Below are 20,804 nucleotides of genomic sequence, written 5' to 3'. Positions count from 1 at the left end.
TGAGGCTGGGAGAAAAAGGAGCTGGTTTCAAGGCCCAGCTTTGCCTTTGGTCTCCTATGTGACTTTGCATAAGACAATTAACTTTTCTGATTCTCAGTTGTTCCTACATAAAATTCAGGTAATACAGCTTGCCTCTTCCTAGCTAACAGAACCAAATGAAATAAGTAATGCTAAGGCACTTTGTAAACTAAAAGGATTCTGCAAACGAACATCTAAACATTTTTACCTCATTTAGGTGGTAGTCTGCCAAAAGTTTTCTCTTTTTGTTCCAGGAACTCGAAGGTATTACCACAGGATAAGAATATTAATATCCTTAATTTTACCCTAATCATAAAGTTAATTTGCTTGGCATGTAGTATTGAAATTTCAATTTTCACACAATTGTTCGAGAATTAACAGATATTCTTGTAGTTTGATTTTGTCATTAAGATATCTTTAATCTTTGATTTAGAAATAATTGGTAATTGATTAGCATAGTTTGAATATTATTAAAAATGGATAGAATGAAATACTTTCATTTAAAAATGTTTTTCCCTATTCCAGAATATGGAGAGGCATAAAATTAAGGAGAAATTACTTTTAATTCATTCTTGTTGGTTTCTGTTAAATAATTTATGGAATGCAGCTGCTTATGATATTTATTACTTGATATATTTAATTAAATATAAGTAATGTAAATGTTCATGTAAGCCTTAAAAATTGATAGACATTTTTCCACAGACTATCACTTAAAAGCCCATTTCATGCAAGTCTAAAGGGTCAAATGAGTTTATTTCAAATGCTTCCATTTTATATTAATTCTGTTTACTGCTCTAAAATATAAATGACTGAAGCTTAAACTGCTAAAACTATGGTAATAATAAATAAATCTATGTCTTAGAGATAAATACTTCAATTACTAAAGGGTTCATCACTACACTAAACCCTTTGATCCACATATTCATTCAATTGTATTTATTAAGCACTTAACAGTATGCACAGCACTGAACTAAGCACTTGGGAAAGTACAGTATAACAATAAAAAGTGACAATCCCTGCCCACAATTAACTCATAGTGTAGAAGGGGGAGACAGCAATACAAATAGACATCAATATAAATAAATAAAATTACAGATATATACCTAAGAGCTGTTGGCCAGGGAAGGAGAGAAGAGCAAAGGGAGCAAGTCAGAGTGATGCAAAGGGAGTGGGAGGTGAGGAAAAATGGGACTTAGTCTGACAAAGCCTCCTGGAGGAGATGTGCCTTCAGTATAGCTTTGAAGAGGGGGAGAGTAATTGCCTGGCAGATTTGAGGAGGGAGGGCATTGTAGGCCAGAAGTAGGACATGGACCATGGGTCGGCAGCAAGACAGGTGAGATCAAGGCACAGTGAGGAGGTTAGACCAGAAGAGGGAAGTGTGCAGGCTGGGTTCCAGAAGGAGAGAAGCAAGGTGATGGAGTGTTTTAAAGCCAATGGTGTGGAGTTTATGCTTGATATGGAGGTGGATAGATAGCCCTGCAGATTTTTGAGGATGGGGGTAATATGTCCTGAACATTTCTGTAAAAGATGATCTGGGTAGTGGTGTAAAATATGGAATGTACTGGGGAGAGGCAGGAGGTGGGGAAGTCAGCAAGGAGGCTGATGCAGTAATATAAGTGGGATAGGATGACTGTATTTACAAGGTAGCAGTTTGGTTGGATAGGAAAGGGTGGATTTATATCATTGTTTCCTTTATTGGAATTGATAATGTTTGTGACATCCAGAGCAAAAATAACGTGCAATGTTGATTTGTTTATCTATTTAGAACTATCATGGAATAGGGTTATATCTTAAACTGAACTCAGCATTAGGCATACCAAGCCAGAGAGAAAAATGCCCTGACATAAAAATGACCAGTTAGGTCCTGCTCTGAAGTCAATGTCCCCTGGCTTTCCATCCTATCATAAACTAGGAAACTAAACAAATTTTTCTGTGCCCTGCAAGCCAAACCAATCCTATTTACACATACCTTACCAGAAATAATGCCTGAAACTTTATTTTCTTATAAACGGCAGTAGCATAGCTCAGGAACCAGCCTTAGGGTGACAAAATAATTTGAAATTTAAGGATTCGGGAGTACAATCAAGATCAGCCCTCCCTTCTGGGAAGGAGGAGATAGGTTTAAAGGAGATAGAGTTTGCAGACTGTTTTTTATTTAAAAAAAAAACAGAAGCAGGCTGTCAGAGCATAGAAAGGCCATCTCCTTGAACTGGGACTTACTCTTGCAAGAAAATGAGCCTCCAACTTACATAAGAGCTTCCTCTTGGGAATTGCTAAAAGATGTAGCAACCAAAGGAGTGGGATCAGTATTTACTGAGCACTTACTGTGTGCAGAGCACTGTACTAAACACTCGAGAGAGAACAAATAACAGTATAATAGAAACATTCCCTGCCCACAACAAGCTTACAGTCTAGATAAGGAGACAGACAATAATATGAAAAAATAGAATTACAGATATGTACCTAAGTGCAGTGGGGTTAGGATGAGGGGGTGAATAAAGGGAACAAGTCAAGGTGATGCAGAAGGTAGCACAGGTCTGGGAGTCAGAAGGTCAGGCTTCTAATCCTGCCTCTGCCACTTGTCTGTTGTGGCCTTGGGCAAGTCATTTCACTTCTCTGTGCCTCAATTCCCTCATTTGTAAAATAGGGATTAAGACTGTGAGCCCTACATGGAACAGGGATTATGTCAACCCAATCTGCGTGTACCCACTCCCACACTTAGTACAGTGCCTGGTACATATTAAGGGCTTAAATACCATAATTACTATTATTAAGGGTGTAGGAGAAGAGTAAAGAATGGCTTAGGGAAGGCCTCTTGGAGGAGATGTGCCATCAGTAAGGTTTTGAGGGTCAGGAGATAAATTTTATGTCAGATATGAAGGGGAAGGACATTCCAGGCTAGAGGCAGAATATGAGACTGAGGTACAATGAGGAGGTTGGCATTTAAAAGGAGTGAAGTCTGAGTGCTGGATTGTAGTAGGAGAGTAGGGAGGTGAGGTAGGAGGGGACTAGGTGATTGAGTTTTTTTTTTAAAACCTATGGTAAGGAGTTTCTGTTTGATGCAGAGGCAGATGGGTAGCCACTGGAGGTCCTTGAGGACTGCAGAAACATGGCCTGAATGACTTTTAGAAAAATGATCCAAGCAGCAGAGTGAAATATGGACTGGAGTGGGAAGAGACAGTTGTGATGGCTGTCAGCAAGTAGGCTGATACAGTAATCAATGTGGGACAGGATAAATGCTTTGATTAGTAGTTTGGATAGAGAGGAAAGGGTGGATTTTAGTGATGTTGTGAAGCTGGAGTTGATATGATTTAGTGATGGACTGAATATATGGGTTGAATAAGAAAGAGACAAGGGTAATGCCAAGGTTCCAGGCTTTCTCCACCTTGATCTGTTTCTCCATCCCTACATTGATCCTTGGGGACTTCAATCTCCAAATAGATGTTTCAGAAAAAATCCTTTAGTGGTGAAAGAAGGAAAGTGGGAAAAATGTAACCTCACAGATTAAACCTAAAAAAAGAAGGCGGAAGAGGTACCCAGCAAGAGTCTTTGCCCCTCAAATAAAAGTTCCTACCTGTTTGGTGTTAACCTACAGAGAACTGGAATCATTGTGGGCAGGTCTGGATGGACTTTTATGCCTCAGCCACTGCATTCTAAAAACACTATTTTCGGTTTCATTTAGTAAATATTCAATTTCTCAGCAATGGACACATTTTGAGCTCCCCTGATCAATGTAATACAGGCAAAGGCAGGCTGTTTTTCTAAATGTATACATGAATAATTTTTCCACTTAGAATAAGCAGAGAAAGTAATGTAATGTTGGTATTTGTTAAGTGCTTACTAGGTGCAGAGCACTGTTCTAAGCGCTGGGGTAGATACAGGATAATCAGGTTGTCCCACATGGGGCTCACAGTCAATCCCCATTTTACAGATGAGGTAACTGAGGCACAGAGAAGTGAAATGACTTGCCCACAGTCACACAGCTGACAAGTGGCAGAGCCAGGATTTGAACCCATGACCTCTGACTCCCAAGCCCATGCTCTGTCCACTGAGCCACACTGCTACTAGCATGGTTTGGGTCTGGGGTGGTGGGGAACCTATGCAGAAAAAAATGCTATTAACTGAAAATGTAAACACTATTGCTTTTTATAAATCTTCAATCAAATTCATAGCTCTCGATAAAGTCCTGTTTTATGCAAGTAGGTAGATTGCCAGGGTTCCAAAATAAAACTTTGAAAAAATCCAAAATACAACTGTGGCCTTGTATTGGAAAGGGACAGAATTTATGACTGATGTATTTTCTTAAATTGGCCTTATAAAGCCTGCTGCAATTCATTATTTTCCCAGTGTTGATTGAACTCTGAAATCTCCCAGATGCCTGCCACCCACTTAAATATATTTCTGGACTTTCAAATCTTTCATCTGGCAAGACCTGGAAATGGGCTCTTGAAGCTTAATGCCTCATAAAGATATTAATTTTCCTTAGCCCAGAGCAGTTTTGTGCACATTTCTCCCTCCCTTGCATTTTCCAAGGGGTAGCAGCTGATATTCAGAGAACAATAAAAGCCAGCTGAATACTAATGTGTGAGCCACTAGGGAAGACTCATTTCAGGTATGGCCACAGGAAGTCTAAATCTGCCTACACTTTCTTGTGCAGTTCATGACGTGGAAAATGCTGGTGTCTTCCTCTTGTTTCACCACTATTCCCACCATGACCATTTGATGCATGATCCTGGAATGAATTACAATCACCAGCGTATAGGTATACACATTTTCTGACCTTGCTCAAAATCAGAAAATATCCAGTCCTGAGAGAAGTGAATATCTTTTTCTTTTTTTTAAGTTTAACATAATGGCTTCTTGGAGTCATCTATATTCCTAGGTAACACCCAGCCTCCTGCAGTCATTTTTAATAATAAACTGAAGCACTAGTGAAATCTCTCTTGGGATACTGAATCCTATTCCAGCAGTGATTTTATGCCACTAGAATGTATAGAGTGGCCACCACCAGTTTAAGTAATTGAAGTAAAAGTGTTCCATTGAACTTAGGGGCCTGACAATTCATTCTCCGTCTGACTCACTGTCCACCTGGGAAAAGACAGATGGCTGTCTGGAGAGTCCTGTTGTGTTTCTGGGAGAGAGGGAGTATTATGCCAAGATTCTAGCTCTAAATTTACTGTAATTCTTTACTTTGTTGAAATAGTATTTAGGTGAACCATCGGCATTGAACATTTTCTGAGTTCTGTTCAGAAGGGTGGTGATTTAATACCCTTTTTGCCAAGAAATTAGGACTAAAAGAGTGAAGCGTGAGAGAACACCTTGGTTCTCATTTGACTCAGGGGAGGGGCTAAAGTAGGTGTCCTCAATTCTCTCAATACACTCTCGGGTTAGAACCAGGACATAGCCATTTCTTGGGTTTCCTCCAGTCCCAATTTCTGGGAAGGAGGGAGATCAAAATAACCACCAAGTCCTTCTTTCTTTTGCCGTTCAACTCTATTTTCCCTTCTCCCATCTCTTTCTTCTGTCTTCTCCAGGTTAAGATGAAGATGCTTTATTTCATTTCTGACCTTGTTGTGGGGCTCTGGTAGGGTTGCCTTAGTTGATTCCATGCTGGGATGGTATACAGTCATTCCCTGGGTCTTCAAATCCGAAATGGTGCCTGCCCTAATTTCAGCCTTCATTCTGATTTCATGGTTGGCAGCTGTGGCAATCGGTCAGTCAGTTGTATGTGGGGGGCACTCAATATTTCCAGCACTGTAAAATAGGGGCATGCATACTAGAAGATACAGAGGGATGGGAGATTCACAGGAAAAGAAATTAGGAAGAAGGCTAAGGTAGGTCAGTAGGAGGAGAAAGTTGTTCAGGCAATTAATGGTATTTGAGTATTTACTGTGTGCAAATCACACACTAAATGCTTGGGAGTGTATAATACAAATAGGTAATAGGCACATTCCTTGCCCACAAAAAGCTTACAGTCTTAGGGGAATTAGTATCACCTGTGGCTCAGGGACAGGTTTGAGGATCAGCACAGTGAGAAATGTGAGGAAACAGACAGAAATGCTGAGCTAAACAAGATTTATTTCATGCAGCAAATTGAACCTCCCTCTTGAGAGGAATACTCTTATTTTTAGTTATTTGCATGTGGCAAATTTAATTTCCCTCTCAGGAGGAATATACTTATTCTAGTTTGGTGCAGTGCACCTTATGACATCCTGTGTCCATTCAAACTGAAGGCTTCCCTCTCAGGAGTAGTACACTTATTTCAGTTTGGAGCCCCATGGCCTACGACATCCTGCATGCACTCAAGCTGCCAAAAAGGTCCCTTGTCCTTGATCACGGACAGGGCTGATAGGAAGGCAGTCTTGGCCTCCAGAGTTGTCTCAACCTAAGGGGTTCAGTACCAACCTATATTTGCTCCTTCACTTGGGAAACTAACACCTCCCAGTTCCAAGAGTCATAGGTTAGGTTGTTCCACTGTAGCTACGCAGAATTGGTGAGATTGAACATCCCTGACTCCAGTCAGAGGCCAAAAACTCAAAGTGTCCATATGACAGAATTCCAACCTAGTCAAAGAATTTCTGAAAACCCCTTCCCAGATTATACCCTGCTACTCCCTGATCCTCTCACTGTCCTGGTCATATTTGGGAGGATGGTATGGCAAAACCCACTCTGGAATTCCCCACTCTGACAACCTTGTGGGTTTTCACTCTTATTGCTCATCACAAGTCCTCCAGCATCAATGACCTTGTGGGTTTTCAGAATCAGGTGGCCCACAGTTCGTGTTGCTGTCAGCAGATATGTGGTGTGTTTGTTCAGAGCAAAATGGTAGACTGTTACAAAAATGGAGTTGGTCTGATGAAGGACTAAGTGGTCACAACTAGATGAAAGGAGACAAATACAACATGGGAAGACAGCAGGAAAAAAACAGAGGATGGAGGGTCAGAGAGGGAAAGAAGAAAAGAGGGAGAAGAGGTGAGAAATGGGAAAGAAAGGAAAAAGTAGGGAGAAAGTTATAAGGAGAGGCAAGTAAAGTCAACCATTTGAAATCAATCAATAGTATTTGTGTGGTTACTATGCAGAACACCATTGTAAGCACTTGGAAGAGTTGGTGTCCTCAAGGAACTTATAGTCTAGAGGGAGAGACAAACATTAAAATAAATTATGAACATATTTATAAGGGCTGCAGGCTCAAGTGTGGGGTGAATAACAAAGGCTTAAAGTGTGCAGATCCAAGTGAATAGGTGGCACAGAAAGAGACAGAGTAGGAGAAATGAGGGCTTAGTTGGGTAAGGTCTCATGGAGGAGTTGTGATTTTACTAAGGTTGTAAATAATAATAACAATGGTATTTGTTAAGTGCTTACTATGTGCCAAGCACCTTTTTAAGCATTGGGGTAGATACAAGATTATCAGGTTGTCCCAGATGGAGCTCACAATCTTAATCCACATTTTACAGATGAAGGAACTGAGACCCAGAGAAATTAAGTGACTTCTCCAAAGTCACACAGTTGACAAGTGGCAAAACTGGAATTAGAACTGACAATCTCTGACTCCCAAGCTGTGCTCTTCCCACTAAAGTGGCAGTCTCTCATAAATGAAGAGGAAGCAGGTTCCAGGACAGAGGGAAGACATGGACAAGGCATCAGCGATAAAATAGAAAAGAAGGATGCAAAGTGAATGGGTTGACATTAGAGGAGCACAGTGTGTGAGCTCCTACTACAGTAGGAGATAAGTGAGATAAGTCTAGGGAAGATTAGGGAAGTAGCATGGCCTAGTGGATAGAGCATGGGCCTGGGAGTCAGAAGGACCTGGATTCTAATCCTAGCTCTGCCCACTTGGCTATGTGACCTTGGACAAGTCATTCCAATTCTTTGTTCCTCAGTTACCTCTTGTGTAAAATGGCAATTAACACTGTAAATTCCATGTGGGACAGAGACAGTGTCAAGCTGTTTAGCTTGTACCTACCCAAGTGCTCAAGGACTGAGGTTGACATTCAATAAGTGCTCAATAAATACCATCATAAGGCAGGAAGGGTAGAGCTGATCTAGTGCTTTAAGTGGACTACTTCCTAAATACAGTATTATGCTGTGAACACAAAATTGCATCCAATGAATCTAAGAGAAACTCCTTACCATTGGCTTTAAAAGCACTCAGTCACCTTTCACCCTCTTACCTCACCTTGCTACTCTCCTACTACAACCTAGCCCGCACACTTCATTCCTATAATGCTAATCTTCTCACAGTACCTCAATCTCATCTTGCTGACAATCTCTCACTCATGTCCTGTGTCTGGCTGAAATGCCTTCCCTTCTCATATCTGACAATCATTCTCAGATGTCCAAAGCCTTTTTGAAGGCCCATCTCCTCCAAGAGCCCTTCCCTATGTCCTCTTTTCCTTTTCTCCAACTCCCTTCTGCGTCAACCTGACTTGTTCTGTTTATTCATCCCACCTCCCAGCTCCACGATACCTATGTACATATCTATAATTTATTCATTTATATTAATAATAAAATATCTGTGAGCTCACTGTGGGCAGGGAATATGTCATAGTGTACTTTCCCAAGTGATTTGTATGGTGCTCTGCATATAGTAAGAGTTCAGTAAATAATTGACTATAGAGGGTTTCATTTCAGTAATTTAAACTAAAAAGGATGATGTTTGCTCTTCTCCATTTGCATAGTTTAAGGCCCAGATGAATGGCTACAGAATTGGTCATACTGTGCCATCCCTAATACTGTGTCAAGAAATATTTTTCTCCTTTATCATTAAAACACCCTCAATTCAATTAGTAATTCTCTTCCTGATTAGGGATCCTAACAGATACTGCTGCCTGTGCTTGATTCAGCAAAACCGAGATAAATCTTATTTCAGGTAATTCTTTATCCAGCTGCCTGATGAAACAACCCCAACTTAGGGCTTTAAAAAACATCTCTTCTTGCAACTTTATTATCTGAAATACTGAAGAGAGAAAAAATTAGTCCTCAGAATCCCAGGATATTAGCATAACTGTGAACACCATTGAAAGAATAAACTGTAAAAGTCTCAAATAGAATTTGAATTCCATGCCCTCCTGTAGCTTTGTAAATCTGAGCAAGAGAGCAATCAATCATATATATATTTGGGCTCTTACTCTGTGCAGAACACTGTACTAAGCACTTGGGAGAGTATAATGTAACAGAGTTGATTGAGACATTCCTTGCAGCATGGCCTAGTGGATGGAACACTGACTTGGGAGTCAGAAGGACCTGGGTTCTAATTCTGACAATGTTACTTGCCTGCTGTGTTACCTTGGGTCACTTCACTTCTTTGTGCCTCAGCTATCTCATCTATAAAATGGGGATTAAGACTGTGAGCCCCATGTGGGACACGGATTGTGTCCAACATGATTACTTGTATCTACCCCAGCACTTAGTATAGTGTCTGCGACATAGTAAGCACCTAATAAATACCACTAAATACACGACAAAACAAAAATGAGCTCATAGTATAGTGGTGGAATATAGACACTAATATAAATAAATAATTGTGGTACTTGTTAAGTGCTTATTAAGTGTCAAGCACTGTTCTAAGCACTGGCACAGATTCAAGTTAATCAGGTTGGATACAGTTCCTGTCTCACATAGGGCTCACAGTCTTATTCCCCATTTTACAGATGACATAACTAAGGCCCAGAGAAGTGAAGTGACTTGCCCAAAGTCACAGCAGACATGTGGCAGAATCAGGATTAGATCCCATTACCTTCTGACTCCCAGGTCCATGCTCTATGCACTAAACCAATACAGATAATAATAATAATGTTGGTATTTGTTAAACACTTACTATGTGCAGAGCACTGTTCTAAGCGCTGGGATAGATACAGGGTAATCAGGTTGTCCCACATGAGGCTCACAGTTAATCCCCACTTTACAGATAAGGTAACTGAGGCACAGAGAACTGAAGTGACTTGCCCACACTCACACAGCTGACAAGTGGCAGATCTGGAATTCGAACCCATGACCTCTGACTCCCAAGCCCGGGCTCTTTCCACTGAGCCACGCTGGTGCTGTGGGGCTGAGGGAGGGGTGAATAATAGGGGAAAATCCAAGAGCAAAAGGGAGTGGGAGAAGAGGAAATGAAGACTTAGTTGGGGAAGGCCTCTTGCATGAGATGTTCTTTTCATAAGGCTTTGTAGGTGGGGAGAGTGATCACCTGTTGGATGCGAAGAGAGAGGCTGTTGCAGGACAGAGGGAGGACATTGGATGGGAGACTGATGGTGAGGTAGACGAAACTGAGATATGAGTAGATTGGCATTAGAGGAGCAAAGTGTGCAGCTAAATTGAAATAAAAATTGGTGAGGGATGGTAGGAGGGGCAAGGTGACTGCTTTAAAGCCTGAGTTAAAGAGTTTCTTCTTGAGGAGGCAATGAATGGGCAACTACTGGAGGTTCTTGGGGAGTGGAGTAATGTTTACAGAACTTTTTTTTTTTTTTAAGCAAAGTGATCTGGGCAGTGGAGTGAAGAATGGACTGGATTGGGGAGAGACAAGAGGCAGGGAGGTTAGCAAGGAGACCGATGCAGTGATCAAGTTGGGAAAATATAAGTGCTTGGATTAATGAAGTAGAAGCTTGGATGGAGAGGAAAAGGCAAAAATTTTGGTTGTATTGTAAAGGTTGAACTGACAGGATTTGGTGAAAAATAGAATGTGAGTTGAATGAGAGGTGAGTTGAGAATAATGCCAAAGTTATGGGGCTTGTGAGACAGGGAGGATGGTGGTGCTATCTACAGTGATGAAAAATATGGGGAAGGACCGGGCTTTGGTGGGAAGGACCTATAAGGAGTTCTGCTTTATTCAAGTAAAATTTGAAGTGTCCACAGGGTATCCAAGTATAGATACCCTGAAGGCAGGAGGAAATGCATGACTACAGAGAGGGAGAGATATCAGGACTAGGGATGGAGAGCTCAGAATCATCTGCATAAAGATGATAGTTGAAGCCATGGAACTGAATGAGTTCTCCAAAGGAGAGGGTGTAGATAATAATTATGGTATTTGTTAGGCCTTACTATATGCCAAGCACTGTTCTAAACACTGGGGTAGATACAAGGTAATCAGTTTGGACATAGTCCCTGCCCCACATCAAGCTCACAGTCTTAACCCCATTTTACAGATGAGGTAACTGAGGAACAGAGAAGTTAAGTGACTTTCCAAGTCAGAGAGCAGACAAGTGGCAGACCTGTGATTAGAACCCACATCCTCTGACTCCTAAGCTCTTGCCAGTAGGTCATGATAGAGAATGGAACGGGACCTACAACTGAGCTTTGAGCGACACCCTGAGGTAGGGGGTGGGAAGCAGAGGAGAAGCCTGTGAAAGAGACTGACACAGGTGACAAGCTTTGAGCACATGAACAGACTGAATCTTGTGGACACTTGTGTACAATTATAAAATAATTTACTAAATGAAAGATATTTTCCCAATTTGCCAAATCGTGGTGCTAAACTCTAAAAGACTCCTAGTTGTCTAAGAGCATAATTCTTCTAGTTCCTATGTTACCCAGTCTTTCATTTTTTTAAAATATTTGTTATACTGGATTTGGGTTGAAAGGAAATACATGATATACATATTTCTGAATGTGTATAACATATGCATATGTAATGTATATGATTCTAATGTTTGACCTGGAAGACACAACTACCAGAGAATTGTGATCAATCAATGAATGGTATTTGAGTGCTAATTATTTGCAGAGCACTGTACTAAGCACTTGGGAAACTACAGTGCAATAGAGTTGGTATATCCTCGATCAGAAGGGAAGCAGCATGGCCTAGTGGAAAATGCATGGCCTGGGTGTCAGGGAACATGGGTTCTAATCCTGGCTCTGCCACTTGCCTGCTGTGTGACCCTGGCCAAATAATAATAATAATATTCAATAGCATTTATTGAGCACTTACCATGTGCAGAGCACTGTACTAAGCACTTGGAATGTACAATTCGGGAACAGATAGAGACAATCCCTGTCCAGTAATGGGTTCATAGTCTAACTGGGGGAGACAGACAGCAGAACCAAAACAGAATGAAACAAATACCAAAACAGAATGAAACAAAAACAAGACAACATTACCACAATAAATAGAATCAAAGGGATGTACACCTCATTAACAAAATAAATAGGGTAATAATATATACAAATGAGCACAGTGCTGAAGAGAGGGGAAGGGGGGAGGGGGAGGAGCAGAGGGTGGAGGGGGAGCAGAGGGAAAAGGGGGGAGCTCAGTCTGGGAAGGCCTCTTGGAGGAGGTGAGCAATAATGATAATTGTGATATTTGTTAAGCACTTACTATTTACCAAGCACTTTTCTAAGCACTAAGGTAGATATAGGATAATCAGGTTGTCCCACATGGGGCTCACACTTTTAATCCCCATTTTATAGATGAGGTAACAGGCAGAGAGAAGATAAATGACCTGTCCAAGGTCACACAGCAAACATGTGGCAGGGCCCGGATTAGAACCCAAGTCCTCTGACTTCCAAGTTCATGCTCTTTCCTCTAAGCCACTCTGCTTCTCTTGCAATCACTTTGTTGTGCCTCAGTTTTACAACCAAATTCCTATACTCCCTCCTATTTAGATTGTAAGAATAATGTGGGACAGGGACTCTGTCCTGATTATCTTGCATCCACCCCAGTGCTTAGGACAGGACTTAGCACATAGTAAATGCTTAACAAATACTATTATTTTTATTATTACTACTAGTATTATTACAAAAGGTGCATACCATCTAAAGGAGGACATTATAAGCAAGGATGGAAGATTGCCTTCCTTGAAAAGCTGGAAAATTCCTGGATTTTCCTCTGGTTAGCCTATCCCTGCTGGAGCAAATGGGCAATTAATTGATCAGTACCTTATGTATATATGTGTGCCAATGGCTCCTTAAACTTATTAGTAAATAAAGCAACTTCCCATCTCCATTGTCTTGGACAGGGTAGTGATGGCTTAGTCAGCGAAGATCCCCTTGGAGGTGGTTAAGATGGAGGAGATGGTGACTGCCCTCCAGGTATTGTCACTGCCCCAGTCTCAGCTCCATTTTTGAAGGACTGGGATGGGGATTTCAGCCTTAGGTTGGTGGGGCCTGAAACTTTTGTTTTCTCTCTCAGCATCCAGAATTGACTCTAAGCTCATTGTGGGCAGGGAAAGTGTCTACCAACTCTGTTGAACTGTACTCTCCCAAGTGCTCTATGTAGAGTAAATGCTCAGTAAATATGATTGATTGATTGAAGGAGAGGACAGCAAAGAGCCATGCAGCAGAATAAGGTAAGGGAAACTAATATCCAGCTCCCATGATGGGCAAACTACAACAGGAATTCCTGGAGGGAGTGATTGCTGAAGTGGTGGAGGTGGCACAGAGGGAAGCAGCATCACCTTATGGATAGAGCACAGACTAGGACACAGAAGGACCTATGTTCTAATCCTGACTCAACTACTTGTCTGCTGTGTGACCTCGGGCAAGTCATTCACTGGGCCTCAGATACCTCATCTGTCAAATGGGGATTAAGACTGTGAGCCCCATGTGGGACAGGGACTGTGGCGAGCCTGATTAGCTTTTAGAAATCGTTGTGCTATAAACCCCGAACAGTACTTGATACATAGTAAGTGCTTAACACCGTTATTATTCTTTCTTGGGGGAATAGATGCGTCTCTATTCTAAGTGTCCATGATTCATTTATTCATCCACTCATTTATTGAGCATTTACTGAGTGTAGAGCATGGTACTAAGCACTTGTGAGAGTACAACAATAAAAGGACACAGACATTGCCCACATGGAACTTAGTCTAGAGCAGGGGAGACAAACATCAGTACAAACAAATTACAGATATGTAAATAAGTGCTGGGGGCTAAGAGGAGGGGAAAGAGCAAATCAGGGTGACACAGAAGGAAGTGGGAGAAGAGAAAAAGTGGGGTTTATTCTGGGAAGGCCTTTTGGAGGAGATGTGCCTTCAGTAATCCTTTGAGGCTCTGGGGGAAAGTAATTGTCAGATATGAGGAAGGAAGGCTTTCCAGGCCAAAGGGAGGACAGGGGCTAAGGGGGTTTGTGGCAAGACAGGTGAGATCGAGGCAAAGTAAGAAGGTTAGCACTAGGGGAATGAAGTGTATGGGCTGGGTTGTAGAAGGAGAAAGTGAGGTGAGATAAGAGGGGACAAGGAGGTGGAGTGCCTTAAAGCCATTGGAGAGGAGTTTTTGTTCGATGCAGAAATAAATGGGCAGCCACTGGAGTTTTTTTGAGGAGCAGGATAACATGATAAATGTTTCTGTAGAAAAATGATCCAGGGCAGCAGAGTCAAGTATGGATTGGGGTGGGAAAGAGACAAGAGGCTGGGAGGTCAGCAAGGAGGCTAATGCAGTAATCCAGGAGGGATAGGATGAGTGACAGTATAGGGTGTGTTGCATCTGATTGTTTATTTTATACACACACACATCTGCCTTACTCATTCTATGATTCTGTCTCTATCTTCTTCTGTGGATATGCTCCTCCAAGGTCCATCTATTTGCATCTCTCTCAGGACACGAGAAGCTTGACTCTTACTGCTAGCATAAAACTATTTGAATCAGGTCATGTGAAACCATTATGCTTTCAGCTTCTGCTAATCAGAAAGACCTTTTTTTGTAAGCAAATCCATTTCAACAATTCAAAGAACACAGTGGAAACATTTTCTTCCACCCACATTTTTCTTTTCAAAAGGTAGGTGAATATATTTTAGTCTCAACATTGGTTGTGTAATGGGGCCTAACTGACAAAGAGAGATCAAGTGGAAAAATAGCATTAAAGGGCAAAGGATGAATTTCTTGTTCTCTTTTTATACTGTTTTTAAAATCCTAGCATTGTTTTTCAATCACAAGAATCCTGTTTAGTGTCATACTGTAAATGAGTCATTTAAATGAGTCAATTAAAACTGCTGTGAGTGGAAAGAGTGGGATTTTTATGATTAATTGTAGTTGCTGCAGATTAAAACAAACCTAAATAAGATAAAAAGGTAGTCCTTATCCTTGTGACAGACCTAGCCTGCTTCTGCCTCTGTCATCTATAAATTATAGTTGTTTGAAGTGTTGAACAGCAGGTTGTTCTGTAGCACTAATTTAGCTCCAGCATGGATTTTTATTATTCATTTAGACCCTGTGTGAGATTATGAAGTCTGATATCAAGATGAAAATATCTGAAATTATTTTTATTGAATCTGAGTTCACTGGATAATTGTACCAATTAAGAAGGCTATAATAACTGACCAACTTAAAACTGGAAATGCCTGGGGTGGTGCCATAAATGACATGCTTTTCTAGTTGTAAGAGACTAACTTCTGTGGAATGATCAGTTTTTTAAGCTAAGAGTTCAATTTTTTGTATGCCTTATTTTGGTTTTAGAAGCTGTTTCTGGACCACTCCCCACCCCATTCCTCATAAAATCAATCACAATGAAGTCACAAGAGATGCTTCTACCTCAATTCATAGTTGATCATTTTCTAAAGAAGATTTAGTTAAAATGTTCCCTACTTATTGAAATCTGCCTCTTCCAACCAAATCATTCTTTCAAGCAACTCTGGAATTTACAAACTTATAAGCATCAAAAAATTACAATTGGGTATTTGTTAAGTGGTCACTAAATAGCAAGCACCGAGCTAAACACTGGGATAGACAATGAGCATACAGAAAAACACGCCTGCCTGACATGGGGCTTACAGTCTATAAAGGAGAGAATTTGGGGAGGGGGGGTTGGAGGGGAGAGGGGCAGGGGGATAAATTGCTTAAGATACCTTTGATTGGATTACAGAATATTTGGATGCACCTAGTCATCCTCCACTCAGTTGAAATTTTTTTCCTGCAGATGGGATCTGTTTCATTTGGAACATCTGCCAATTATATAATGCAATAAAAAGCAAGTGGAGTGGGGAGGATCGGGCAATTTCCCCGTGAGTTTCACAGTGCTTCATTCTAGCACTCAGGAATGGGCTGGTTGTCACCACGAGACTCACACACATCCCGGTTGGGCCTTGCTTGGCCTGGATAGTAATAACTATCATTATATTCATTATTATCTTAATAACAATTTAAGCATTTAAGCATTTACGGTATTTAAGCATTTACTATATGCCAAGTAGAATAGTAAGTGCTGGGGTAGAAGATAATGAGTTGAGACACAGTCCTGTTATGTGGAGTTCACTGTCTAAGTGGGAGGGGAAGTAGTTATTTCATCTCTATTTCACAGATAAGGACACTGAAGCTCAGAGAAGTTGTAATTTCACCCAAAGTCACACAGCAGGCAAGTGGCAGAGCAAAGATCAGACCCCACATCTGACACCCTGATCTTTAGGCCACACAGCTTTTCTTCTTAGTGAGCTCAATTCATCTATTTTGGCAGAGTTGTAATGATTTTTATCTCCTCCTTTAAGTATAAAATCCCAATGGATAGGTAAAATTTGGTATGTCCAGGCCACTAGTACAGTGCACCATACCAAGTGGGCAATCAATACTGCTATTACAACACCACCACCACGTAATCTACCAGTACATTACAAAGTTAGGTGAAGTCAAATCAACTGCAAGTGATCTTTATTACTTTACGGAGACTATTAGCTCTTCAACAAGGTTTAAGAACAGAAGAGAAAATAGAATTGGGAAATGAAAGGATCTTATGTGTGGAAAGGGGATAAGATGAATATACTTCACCACAAAATAATGAAACAAGGAAGCTCATGGGCAGGGTAGCTCTGTCCATCATATTAGCTGACTTGGTTAACTTATAAAGTAATGAGTTCCTTTGAAATCTTCCTTTCCTAATGGTGCTAAAGAGAGAGTGGGCAATTTAGGATGAGGCTAAAGGAACTGTCTGCATAGACCTATTCCAAACTTGTACATGCATTAAGAAATTTATATATGTCAAATCAAGTAAAAGAATTTCAAGTATAGTTGAGTGGTTCTTGTTACTACTGACCCACTTGAGTAACAGAAGAATATCTCCATTGGGTAGCATTTGCTGGAGGGACCAGATGCCAGGGTCAGGACCACATTCCAGGGTCACAATTCACAAGAGATGCTTCTACCTCAATTCATAGTTAATTTTCTAAAGAAGATTTAATTAAAATATTCCCTAATTATTGAAAACTGCCTCTTCCAACAACCAGCTTATTCTTTCAAACAACTCTGGAATTTACAAACTTATTTAAGCATCAAAAAATGATAATTGGGTATTTAAGTGCTCACTATATAGTAAGCACTATAGAGTGCTATATATATATATATACACACACACACACTATATATCTAGATAGTGCTATGTATCTATTTATATCTATAGATATAGATAGTGCTATATAGATATAGATATATATTACACACAGTGCACACACACGTGTGTGTGTGTGTGTATATCACACTACATAACAAGGAGAAGCAGCATGGCTTAGTGGCAAGACCGTGGGCTTGAGAGTCAGAGGTTGTGGGTTCTAATCCCACCTCTGCCTCTTGTCAGCTGTGTGACTTTGAGCAAGTCATTTCACTTCTCTGGGCTTCAGTTACCTCATCTGTAAAAGGGGATTAAGACTGTGAGCCCCATGTGGGACAACCTAATTACCCTGTATCTACCCCAGCACTTAGAACAGTGTTTGGCACATAGTAAGCACTTAAATACTACAATTATTATAACAGATCTTTATTAAAAAAACCCACTGGCATACAAGCCAGGGTACACCATACCCACAAAATCTTTTATAACTAAAGAAATCCAAACTCTCAAATGCTTCCAATATTCTTCCTCTCAGTTCCCACCTCTATGTACACAGAAGGTGCTCAATAAATATGATTAACAAAGAATCCTTCAGGATGAACACATTCCTCCTTTCTTTTGGTGATGGTAAAAGGGAACATGTGGGAAACACTTCAAGGAAATTCCTCTTCTGGTGATTTAATCTGTCATGATTCCTCTTTGTTTTGTTAGTAGAATGCTGAAATTTCTTCTCAAAGTTAGTTCTTCTCCTGATGATATTATCAGTATTGATTCCTAGCCTAAGGATGTTACATGGGTATATGTGGGAATTTCTTCTTAAAAGGAAATTATTCCTCTTTTGTAGTCGGTAAGCTCCTTGTGGTCAGAGAACTTGCCTGCCAACTGTTATATTACTCTCCATCCAAACTGCTACTACAGTGATCCAAGCACTTACCTTATCCCAACTTGACTACATCATCTGCCCCTTCACTACTTCCTGTCTCTCTCTAGTCCATACTTTCCTCCACTGCCCAGTTTATTTTTCTAAAAAAATATTCAGTCCATATCTCCCCACTCCTCAAGAACCTTTAGTTGTTGCCTATCCACCTCCACAACCAAAACTCCTTTCCTTCAGTTTTAAATCACTGTTACATGCCCCCTCCTACCTTACCTCACTGACCTCTTACTACAGCCCAATCTGCTCACTTCACTCCTCTAACACAAATTTACTCACTGAGCCTCAATCTTGTCTATCTCAATGCTGACCTCTTTTTTTTTTTTAATCCTCCTCATGGTCTGAAACTCTCCCTCCCTCAATATATGCCACACCATCACTCTCTCCACCTTCAAAAGACTTAAGGTCATATCTCTTCCAAGAAGTCTTCTCAGTTAAGCCTTCTTTTCCCTTCTGCACCATCTGTAAACTTGGATCTGTGACCTTTGGGCATTTGAAATTCACCCAACCCTCAGGCCCACAGTATTTAAGGGCATATTGATAAACTGCATATTACAAGTTATTAATGTACTTACCTTCTGTTTCTTGCTCTAGACTGTAAGTTCCCTGTGAGCATGAAATGTGACTACAAACTGTCGTATTGTACTGTCAGGAGCTTAGGAAAGTGCTCTTCATAAACAAGCACTCAAGCATTTGTATTGTGTGTAACCTGGGCAAGTAGTTTCTCAGTTCTCTGTGCCTCTGTTCTCTCATCTGTAAAACAGAGATTAAGACTGTAAACCCAGATGGGACATGGACTCTGTCCAACCTTATATTTATCCCGGTGCATAGTACAATGTCTGGCACATAGTAAGCACTTAGCAAATACAATAAATTAATATATAAACATGATCGATGTGAATGGTGGCAGTTCTTTAATTGCATTTGTAAAGCACTTTATGTCAAACACTGATCTAAGTGCCGGGGTAGATAATAATGGTGGTATTTGTTAAGCACTTACTATATGCCAAGCACTGTTCTAAGCACTGGGGGAGAAACAAGGTAATCAGGTTGTCCCACATGGGGCTCACAGTCTTAATCCCTATTTTACAGATGAGGTAACTTAAGCACAGAGAAGTTAAGTGACTTGCCCAAAGTCACACAGTTTACAAGTGGCAGAGCTGGGAATACGAGTTAAGTCAGGCATAGTCCCTGTCCCAAATGAGGCTCCTACTCTGCTGTCTTTGGATGATATTCTGTGAGAACATGTGGGAATCTCTTCAATCTGTGGTACTTATTGAGTGCTTACTGTTCTAAGTGCTTGGGAGAATACAATATGCAGAGTTGGTAAACACGTTCTTTGCCCACAGCAAGCTTACAGTCTACAGCTCACAATATACAGCTTTTGCAATGGAATCCCTTTGATAATATAAAACAGTACTGAGAAGCAGCGTGGCTCAGTGGAAAGAGCACGGGTTTTGGAGTCAGAGGTCATGGGTTTGAATCCCGGCTCTGCCACTTGTCAGCTGTGTGACCGTGGGCAAGTCACTTCACTTCTCTGTGCCTCAGTTACCTCATCTGTAAAATGGGGATTAAGACTGTGAGCCCCACATGGGACAACCTGATTCCCCTGTGTCTACCCCAGAGCTTAGAACAGTGCTCCGCGCATACTAAGCGCTTAACAAATACCAACATTATTATTGCTTGCCTGATGACGTTGACAGATCTTAATTGGCAGCTGGCATGCATGAGCCTTCCTGAGCAATTGCAGGGATGACCAGATTATCCACTCTGGCCTAATACAGGCTCATGATAAAGATATTGCTGCTACTGTCCCACTTTAAGACCAGTGGCTCCTCTGGAACCACCGATATCAGTTCTCTGGTTCAGTAGAGTCTTCAGGAGGCAGACATTTTTTTCTCTTCTTCAGAGTTCATGGGATGAGTGGACAGCAACAGGGACAGATTTCCAACCAGGACACTGGGAAATTCCTAGTTGGTTAGCGGTGCTGCTATGGAACTCCAAGCAAAGAGGAGGCTAATCAGAGGTAGAGATGCTTAGAAGACATTTCCAGCATAGCTCAAGCTTGAGTGACAGTGAAGTAGGGCAACCTCTTCCCACCCTCTTCCCATAAATTTTATCAGACCTTGCCAATTCATGTTTCTGAGTTAAGCTGGTTCTGAAGAAGAGGGTGGTAGATGTGGACATTCTGCAAAAGTGCTCTGTGGATAAGTGTGCCAAGGCTTTCCCCATTCCTCACCTCTGCAACCAAGCAGATCTAAATCTACTGCAGTCCACACCACTGCTGCCAGGACTCTGTTCCTGAACTTGCCTAGTTTTGTTTTCAGTTCAATTCAATTGTATTTACTGAGTTCTTATTGTAATAATAATAATAATAATAATAAGAGTGTTGGTATATGTTAAGCACTTACTACATGCAGAGCACTGTTCTAAGCGCTGGGGTAGATATAGGGTAATCAGGTTGTCCCATGTGAGGCTCACAGTTAATCCCCATTTTACAGATGAGGTAACAGGCACAGAGAAGTTAAGTGACTTGCCCACAGTCACACAGCTGACAAGTGGCAGAGCCAGGATTCAAACACATAATCTCTGACTCCCAAGCCCGTGCTC

General features: G+C 41.0%; 1 long non-coding RNA gene across 1 annotated transcript; it reads right to left on the bottom strand.

Annotated features, from left to right (window-relative positions):
* Window positions 1-5,263: 5,263 nt before the first annotated feature.
* Window positions 5,264-18,939, bottom strand: LOC120638366. The gene is made up of 2 exons (XR_005659995.1): window positions 18,770-18,939; window positions 5,264-5,794 (listed from the first exon to the last, which is right to left on the bottom strand). It is a non-coding gene; the product is annotated as an uncharacterized LOC120638366 (long non-coding RNA).
* Between the last annotated feature and the right edge of the window lie 1,865 nt (window positions 18,940-20,804).

Source organism: Ornithorhynchus anatinus, chromosome 4 (genome assembly GCF_004115215.2).
Source record: "Ornithorhynchus anatinus isolate Pmale09 chromosome 4, mOrnAna1.pri.v4, whole genome shotgun sequence".
Taxonomy (NCBI): Eukaryota; Metazoa; Chordata; class Mammalia; order Monotremata; family Ornithorhynchidae; genus Ornithorhynchus; species Ornithorhynchus anatinus.
Note: the sequence above shows the minus strand (reverse complement) of the source record. Positions and strands in the feature narration are given on the sequence as shown.